Source organism: Bos taurus, chromosome 12, assembly GCF_002263795.3.
Source record: "Bos taurus isolate L1 Dominette 01449 registration number 42190680 breed Hereford chromosome 12, ARS-UCD2.0, whole genome shotgun sequence".
Lineage (NCBI taxonomy): Eukaryota > Metazoa > Chordata > Mammalia > Artiodactyla > Bovidae > Bos > Bos taurus.
In genome coordinates this window covers 29820735-29829724 of record NC_037339.1, presented here as the reverse complement: position 1 = coordinate 29829724, position 8990 = coordinate 29820735, and positions in this window count along the sequence as shown.

Sequence of the window (8990 nt, the reverse complement as noted above, 5' to 3'; positions counted from 1 at the left end):
GAAAGGGAAATTCTGCCCTTGGAGGGAACCGGGGCCTACCAACAACTTGATTTGAGACTTCAGGCTTCCAGATCTGTAGGAGAATAAATCTCTATTGTTCTAAGCCACACAGTTTGTGTTTACTGGTTACGCCAGCCTCAGAAATGAATACAGACTCCAAGGTTTCTAGAATGGAACATGGTTTTCCTTCTCAAGAATGTGAGAAGCCCTGGCGGTCCAGTGGCTAAAACTCCATGCTCCCGATGCAGGGAGCTGGGGTTCAATCCTGGTTGGGGAACTAGATCCCACATGCCGTAACTAAAAAACAAACAAACAAAAAATCCTGTGTGCTGCAACTAAGACCTGGCACAGCCAAATAAATATATATTTTTTAATAAAAAAGAAGGCAAAGAATGTGGTATCTGGCCAGCACCTGTTATTTCATTTATTCCTTTAGTTAACATTTCACCTATGCATCAGGCTGTACCCTAAGCTCTGGAGGACATGGATAGTATAAGAAACTCTCTTCCTATCTTAGGAGTCCGTAGTGCACTGGGAGAGAGAAATGTAAAGGGATCACTGTTGTTGCTATTGTTTAGTTGCTCAGTCATGCCTGACTCTTTGTAGCCCCATGGACTGAGCACACCAGCTAGGCTCCTTTGTCCTTCACTATCTCCTGGAGTTTGCTCAGATTCATGCCCATTGAGTCAGGAGCAGACACAAAGGGAGCTCCCCAGGGAGAGTTAAGGGATGTTGGCAGGAGGTTTGGCCAGGATTCCTGGGGAGAGAGAGGTCTAGGGAGGGAGTAAAGGGGTCTGGCTGTGGGAGGTGGGGCCAGTGGGGTGTGTGTGTGTTTCCTCTTCTGGGAGCCGCAGCCCCCTGTTCTGAGAAGTGACCTCCCCTCCACCCCACCCACCACTTGCAGGGCAGTGGCCGAGCTCTTATAGAGCCCACCCCTGAGCATATTTGGTCCCCAGGAGGGTCCCCATCACAAACGTTCTCTGGACTCTTTGAGACAGGGAGGTGTGTCTGTTGGGGGCTTCCCGTCCCACCAAGGAAGCAAGACTTCAGCAAGCACAGTGGGGAAGGGCAGGGGTTTTGTGTTCTGTGTTTTGCAAGCTCTTTAATGATGCACCATAAACCTGGAGGCCTGCTTAGTGTCGTGAAGGCAACGGCCCCTCCAGAGGGCCCAGGGCTGCCGGGCAGAGAGAAATTCCAGGAAGACAAGCACTCCTGGTGAGCGTGACCAGAACACATTAGCTGTTCGTGGGAAGTGTGCAGACCAGTTATGTGCAGGACACACACCTATGTTCCATTAAAACAGTAGCAATTGTCAAGCAGAGATCTTCTATTCTAGTTTTTAAATAATTAAAATTGTTATGTTATATGGAGTATAGTTGGTTAGCAATGTTGTGTCCGTTTCAGGCGTACAGCAGAGGGATTCAGTTATGCATATACAAGTATCTATCCTTTTTCAAATTCTTTTCCCATATAGGTTATTATAGAACACTGAGCAGAGTTCCCTGTGCTATACGATAAGTCCTTGTTGGCCTAGATCTTATTTTTGTGGCTGTTAAGCATTGGGACTGTTTATGCCTGGTCATATATTGCGTCCTAGTGGAAGAAAGTTTATGACCTTATCACTGGATCAACCCAGTGGCTTTTATAAAGATGTAATTTAACAAGTACATTCTACAAATTTTATATGAACCTTTTGGTTGATGAGCCACATGTAATGCTGCTTTTGTCTATTTAAGTGGATACAAGTACTAACAAAAATTATTTGATAAAGACCATCTGCTAGTTCTTCTAATAAAGCTATCCTTTAGGCAAAACGTTTACATCTAGTACTGCTATTTTTGCTGTTGTTTAGTTGCTAAGTCGTGTCCAACTCTTTGCAACCCCTTGGCCTGTACCCTGCAAGGCTCCTCTGTCCACTGGATTTCCCAGGCATGAATACTAGTGCGGGTTGCCATTTCCTCCAAACCTGCATCTTCTGCTCAGCAGGCAGATTCTTTACCACTGAGTCACCTATAGTATTGCTATAAAATGCCCCAAATTCTGAAACAAGACTGGTTTCATTTTTAAAAAGTGTTGAGCAGATTATGACAACCAAATGAAGCATATAATCCTTGATTGTATCTGGAATCCAAAAAAATAGTTGTAGAGGACATTTGGGGGACATTGAACCTGATAATACTATCATGCCCACAAGAGGGTCCTCAGACTTGAAACCAGACTTGCTGGGAAGACGAGGTCCCTATGCTAAGAAGCTTTGTGGTGAAGATGTTGGGTGAGTCTTGCAGTGACTGGTCCTGGGTTCAGTGCACTAAGCTTTCAACTTCTCTAAATTAAAAGGTGGAGCATTAAAAAAAAAAAAGAATGCTACTCTGGGACTGTTATCATTTGAAAGGAAAAGAAGATTATCAAAGCGACTCTTGCAGAGAAGGTTTTTATGTTAATAGACAATCCACCAATTCTGACAATCACCACATCTTTGGAACTGGGAAGATATTGTCCCCTGTTTATGGACTGTCAAGTCGGCGAGATTCCCCAGAGACATCTGTGACCCCCATCTGGCTTTCCGAACATTCCCTGGCCTGGAAGTGGTTAGCAGAGAGGTAGCCCTGGGCAGTGAAAGCAGATGCTGCATTTCCACTAAATCCATAGTGAGTGGCTGGTTGGTTCACCGAGCAGGAAGAAAGGCATGAGCTGACTGCCTGTGTCATTTAAAAAGCCACACTTTCCACAGAAAACATTAAAGGGAAGAATTTTTTTAAAAACTGGTGTGTTTGTGTGTGTGTGCAGTGGTGGGAGGTGAGGAGTAAACAGGATATACACTGACAGTGGAAAAGAAAACTAGCAAGGGCCAGACAGAAGACAGAGCCCTCCGGTCATGGCTATGGTAACCTTCACCGGGTGTCTGCCCTGCGTCAACATCACCAATTAAAAGACGCTGGCTCCTTGGAAGAAAAGTTATGACCAACCTAGACAGCATATTAAAAAGCAGAGACATTACTTGACCTACAACGGTCCGTCTAGTCAAAGCTATGGTTTCTCCAGTAGTCATGTATGGATGTGAGAGTTGGACCATAAAGAAAGCTGAGAGCAGAAGAATTGATGCTTTTGAACTGTGGTGTTGGAGAAGACTCTTGAGAGTCCCTTGGAGAGGAAGGAGATCAAACCAGTCAATCCTAAAGGAAATCAGTCCTGAATATTCATTGGAAGGACTGATGCTGAAGCTGAAACTCCAAGACTTTCGCCACCTGATGCAAAGAGCTGACTCATTGGACAAGACCCTGATGCTGGGAAAGATTGAAGGCAGGAGGAGAAGGGGACAACAGAGGATGAGATGGTTGGATGGCATCATTGACTCAATGGGCATGAGTTTGAGCAAGCTCCAGGAGTTAGTGATGGACAGGGAAGCCTGGCATGCTGCAGTCCATGGGGTCACAAACAGTCAGACACAACTGAGCAATTGAACTGAACTGAACATCACCAAACACTTTTCTCCTTTAATCCTCACAACCACTTCACAGAGAGACAAACCCATCTCACAGAGGAAACTGCCCTGGGAAAACCAACGCCAAGGCCATGCTGAGTGTAAAAAGTGGAGCCAGAACGTAAAGCAATGAGTGCTTGATGAAAAAGCCACACAAACACTTACTTTACCATCCAGTGTGTGTGTACGTTAGTCACTGAGTCGTGTCCAACTCTTTGCGACCCCATGGACTGTAGTCAGTTAGGCTCCTCTGTGCATGGAATGCTCCAGGCAAGAACACTGGAGTGGGTCACCATTTCCTTTTCCAGATCTCCCAGCCTAGGGATCAAACTTGGGTCTCCCGCATCACGGACAGATTTTTTACCATTTGAGCCACTGTTCAGTTCAGTTCAGTAGTGTCCAACTCTTTGCTACCCCATGGACTGCCAGGCTTCCCTGTCCATCACCAACTCCCAGAGCTTGCTCAAACTCATGTTCATCGTGTCAGTGATTCCATCCAACCATCTCATCCTCCATTGTCCCCTTATCCTCCCACCTTCAATCTTTCCCAGCATCAGTATCTTTTCCAATGAGTGGGTTCTTCTCATCAGGTGGCCAAAGTCTTGGAGTTTCAGCTTCAGCATCAGTCCTTCCAATGAATATTCAGGACGGATTTCCTTTAGGACGGACTGGTTTGATCTCCTTGCAGTCCAAGGGACTCTCAAGATTTTTCTCCAACACTACAGTTCAAAGCATCAGTTCTTCGGCGCTCAGCTTCTTTAGGCCAACTCTCACATCCATACATGACCACTGGAAAAACCATAGCTTTGACTAGACAGACCTTTGTCAGTCAAGTAATGTCTCTGCTTTTTAATATGCTGTCTAGGTTGGTCATAGCTTTTCTTCCAAGGAGCAAGAGTCTTTTAATTTCATGGCTGCAGTCACCATCTGCAGTGATTTTTGGAGCCCCAAAAAGTAAAGTTTCCCCATCTATTTGCCATGAAGTGATGGCTGGAGGAAGCACAAGCTGGAATCAAGATTGCTGGGAGAAATATCAATAACCTCAGAGACAGATGACACCACCCTTGTGGCAGAAAGTGAAGAAGAACTGAAGAGCCTCTTGAAAGTGAAAGAGGAGAGTGAAAAAGTTGGCTTAAAGCTCAGCATTCAGAAAACTAAGATCATGGCATCTGGTCCCATCACTTTATGGCAAATAGATGGGGAAACTGTGGAAACAGTGGCTGACTTTATTTTTCTGGGCTCCAAAATCACTGCAGATGGTGATTGCAGCCATGAAATTAAAAGAGGCTTACTCCTTGGAAGGAAAGTTATGACCAACATAGACAGCCTATTAAAAAGCAGAGACATCACTTTGTCAACAAAGGTCTGTCTAGTCAAGGCTATGGTTTTTCCAATGGTCATGTATGGATGTGGGAGTTGGACTATAAAGAACGCTGAGCACCAAAGAATTGGTGCTTTTGAACTATAGTGTTGGAGAAGACTCTAGAGTCCCTTGGACTGCAAAGAGATCCAACCAGTCCATCCTAAAGGAGATCAGTCCTGGGTGTTCATTGGTGGGACTGATGTTGAAGCTGAAACTCCAATCCTTTGGCCACCTGATGCGAAGAGCTGACTCATTTGAAAAGACCCTGATTCTGGGAAAGATTGAGGGCAGGAGGAGAAGGGGACAACAGAGGATGAGATGGTTGGATGGCATCAGCGACTCAATTGACATGGGTTTGGGTGGAGTCCGGCAGTTGGTGATGGAGAGGGAGGCCTGGCGTGCTGTGATTCATGGGGTCACAAAGAGTCGGACATGACTGAGCAACTGAACTGAACTGATGGGACCAGATGCCATGATCTTAGTTTTCTGAATGTTGTTGAGTTTCAAGCCAACTTTTTCACTCACCTCTTTCACCTTCATCAAGAGGCTCCTTAGTTCTTCTTCCCTTTCTGCCATAAGGGTGGTGTCATCTACATATCTGAGGTTATTGATATTTGTCCCAGAAATCTTGATTCCAGCTTGTGCTTCATCCAGCCTGGTATTTCACATGATGTACTCTGCACTAGGGAAGCCCAACTGCCTTCTAACTCAACTGGAGTCAAGACTCAGTACAGAGGGGGTTGTTTCCTGATTCTCTGCACTTTACTGATTTTTAATAACAAAAGACAAAAGCATATTTGTAGGAAATGTCTGGGATGGAGGATATGTTTGTACAGAAGTTGTTGGGGTGAGGGGTGGTAAACATCTATAGCCAGTGAGAAAAGGCTAAGTACAGAAACACATAAATGGATAAGCACATCAGTTTATCCTTCAAATACAGCATCAATGATCATAAATGAAACTTCTCGTTCTTAGGGCTGAGATGTCAGTTATCACATAGGACGGCTCACAGTCCAGTGGTCCTTCAGTTCATACATTACAGTCATCTGGATGCTTCATTCCCATCCAGACCAATTCAGTCAGAATCTCTGAGGGTAGGTTTATATTTTTATAAGCCGCTGAGAAATTCTGAAACACAGCCAGTGTTGTGAATCACTATTTCTAATATAACGCGTCAAAGAAAAGGCAAGCTTGTTTCTTGTTCTTCAAAGGAACAATTGCAATTGTCAAACAAAAGTATTCAATAAATAATTCCTCGCCTCCTTCTGATGCACTGATGTTTTACTTTTTTTTTCCTCTAGGAAAGATTCTGATTTTGATCAGGTTTGAAAACACCAGATTAAGAATATTTATTTAGTAAAGAAAAGCTGTAGTGTTTCATGTAAGTACAGGGTTGGAAAACTGGGTACAGCCTGGTGAAAACACAGCAAATGCTGAACATGATTGACCTTTACGGGTAATTTCAGATAAAAGATTTGGAGAACTTAACATTTAGAGTCTTCAGTGAGGATGAAAGTGTGTGTTGACGGTGCTGATCAACTTCTCAGCCTGGGTAAGTGCATGCTATGGTCACTCTACTACCACATACAGAAGAACGTGGGCTTTGGAGTCTGTCAGAAGTTCTGATTAACCTTTTAACTTGGTCAGATGGCCTTTCACCTCGCTTTCTCACCAATAAAAGAGTTGAGAGAATTATCATGACCCCTGAGGAAGAGCACAGAGCCGGCTCACTAGAATGCATTCAGTAAGTGCCAGTATACTTCCTTCTCTTTCTGTAGGATTTTGATGTCCAAAGCCACTTTCCCTAGAGCTGAAGTCCTCAAGGGACAGGGTCATTTGTGGTTGTCTCAACAAGGGCTTCCAGTGGGTGGAGGGCAGGGATGCTGTTAAACGTGCCTCAGCGTTCAGGGTGGCCCCCACAACAAAGAACTACCCGGCTCATACAATCCACTGTTCATAATAAACAAGCAGAACACATCGTGCAGCACAGGGAATCTAGCCAAAATGTTGCAACCTTAAATGGAGTGTAAGGCGCATGTGTGCTCAGTCATGTCTGACTCTTTGCAACCCCATGGACTGTAGCCTGCCAGGCTCCTCTGTCCATAGGGTTTTTCAGGCACAAATACTGGAGTGAGTTGCCATTTCCTACTCTAGGGCATCTTCCCAACCCAGGGATCAAATCCACGTCTCCTGCATTGGCAGGCGGATTCTTCACCCCTGCATCACCTGGGAAGCCCCAGGGTAAATGGAGCATAATCTATAAACATTTTGAATCACTATGTTGAACACCTGAAACTAATATTGTAAATCAACTATACTTTAAAAATTCAAGTTAAAAAGTCCACGATGAACAAAATATCCCATTTTTACATAAAAACGAGTGTTAAATTTTTTAATAATTACCCAGATTAAAATATCAATAGAGCTGAGGCTGAAAGACCCTGCCTTAGAGGAATCCACATCAGAAACAGACTCAATTTATGTTCTCTAGATTTGGATGAGGAAATGGAGATTCAGAAAAGTTACGTGATCTGCCTAAAAACCACAGTGCTGGAGCCAGTCGGGGTGGGAGCAGAAGTTTAGATTCTCGGACGAAAAAGCAAATCTTTTCCTACCCCCAAAATGTGCTCTTTCCACTATACTACCACTAGTCCTTCAGCAGAAAAATTAAGGGGCCCATGTTATACTACAATTCTAAGAAAGTAAAACCACCAGTGACCAGCAAAGCTAAATTTATCCTAAAGTTTTCAGTTACACTACACATGCTTATATTGTTCAAAGACCACATGCAGACTCAAAAACAATTGCGCTCAGTTGCTTCAGTCGTGTCCGACTCTTTGCGACCCCCCAGAGTGTAGCCCTCCAGGCTCCTCTGTCCATGGGATTCTCCAGGGAAGAATACTGAAGTGGGTTGCCATTTCCTCCTCCAGGGGATCTTCCCGACCCAGGGATCAAACCTGAGTCTCTTATGTCACCTGCATTGGCAGGCAGATTCTTTACCACTAGTTGTCTTTCAGCAAGCACCCAGGGCTAGTAAAAATTAGACCACAACAAAGTCACTGCACATAGCAACAGCATAGGGGAGCTTTCTCATCATCCTGCCCACTAGGAGAAAACGAATCTCTCCAAACATTAAGACTCAGTGTTCCCCATAAAACTATGACATGACTGTCTTGTGCTGATTACATAAAGTAAGATATTCCTCCACAGCAAACACAAGCAAGACAGAAGTCTGCATGTAAATTGGCAAGTGGTTAATATCAAAAAAATTTTCTCAAAAGCTGCTCATAAAAAGTGAGTGGTCATTGATCACGTTAACTGTGAAATTTATTTTTACTTTCAGAAAGTCTAACTGTCCACAGGCTACTTCATAGAGGGGTATATTACATTTCTTTTTGATAAGGAATCAAGGACAATGGAAATCAAATCAGTTTTGGGGACATTACCCAAGAAAGCAAGTTAATTGTGGCTTTACCAGTGTTTAAGATGAACCAGATTCAATGTTCAAAGTTCAACTACTAGAATGACTAGGACTGTTCCAGAAACAGTCCTCAAGTGACAATCTAAAGGAAAATTATAAAATCTACTCCTTTGTTAAACAGAACATTTATCCAAACTGATCTAGGTCCTGGGGATTCTAGGTGATTACTAAGTATGATATTAACAAGTACTCAAAATAGTCAACGTGACAATGTGTTCACCCCACAGCCAAAAATGCGGTTCTGAGGCCTGCAAACTATAGCAAGTTGAGCCATTTTTTTTTTTTGAGATTCTGCTTCGTATTTATAGAAAAGTGACGCTACAGAAAATTTCTGACCATTTACAACTGGGTAGGTACTTTCTCCATTATCACAAGGCGCTATTTGGGTATAGAGAGAAGAAAAAAAGTTTTTCCATTCATACTTTTAAAAATCTTTATGAGCTTCCTTATTGTACAGAGAATTGTATTCACCTCTCAACGGGTAAATGTATACCCACTGAAAGTATGTTAACATGCATTAAGACAACATAAGAAAAACCATGAAAACCCATAGATTAACATATAAATGTAAGGTTCCAGACGGCAAGACTTAAGATATTACAAAGTGGTAAAATGTTTAACTACCTGGAGAATGGTTAAGATCCTTATGAAAGAAAGTGAAAGTG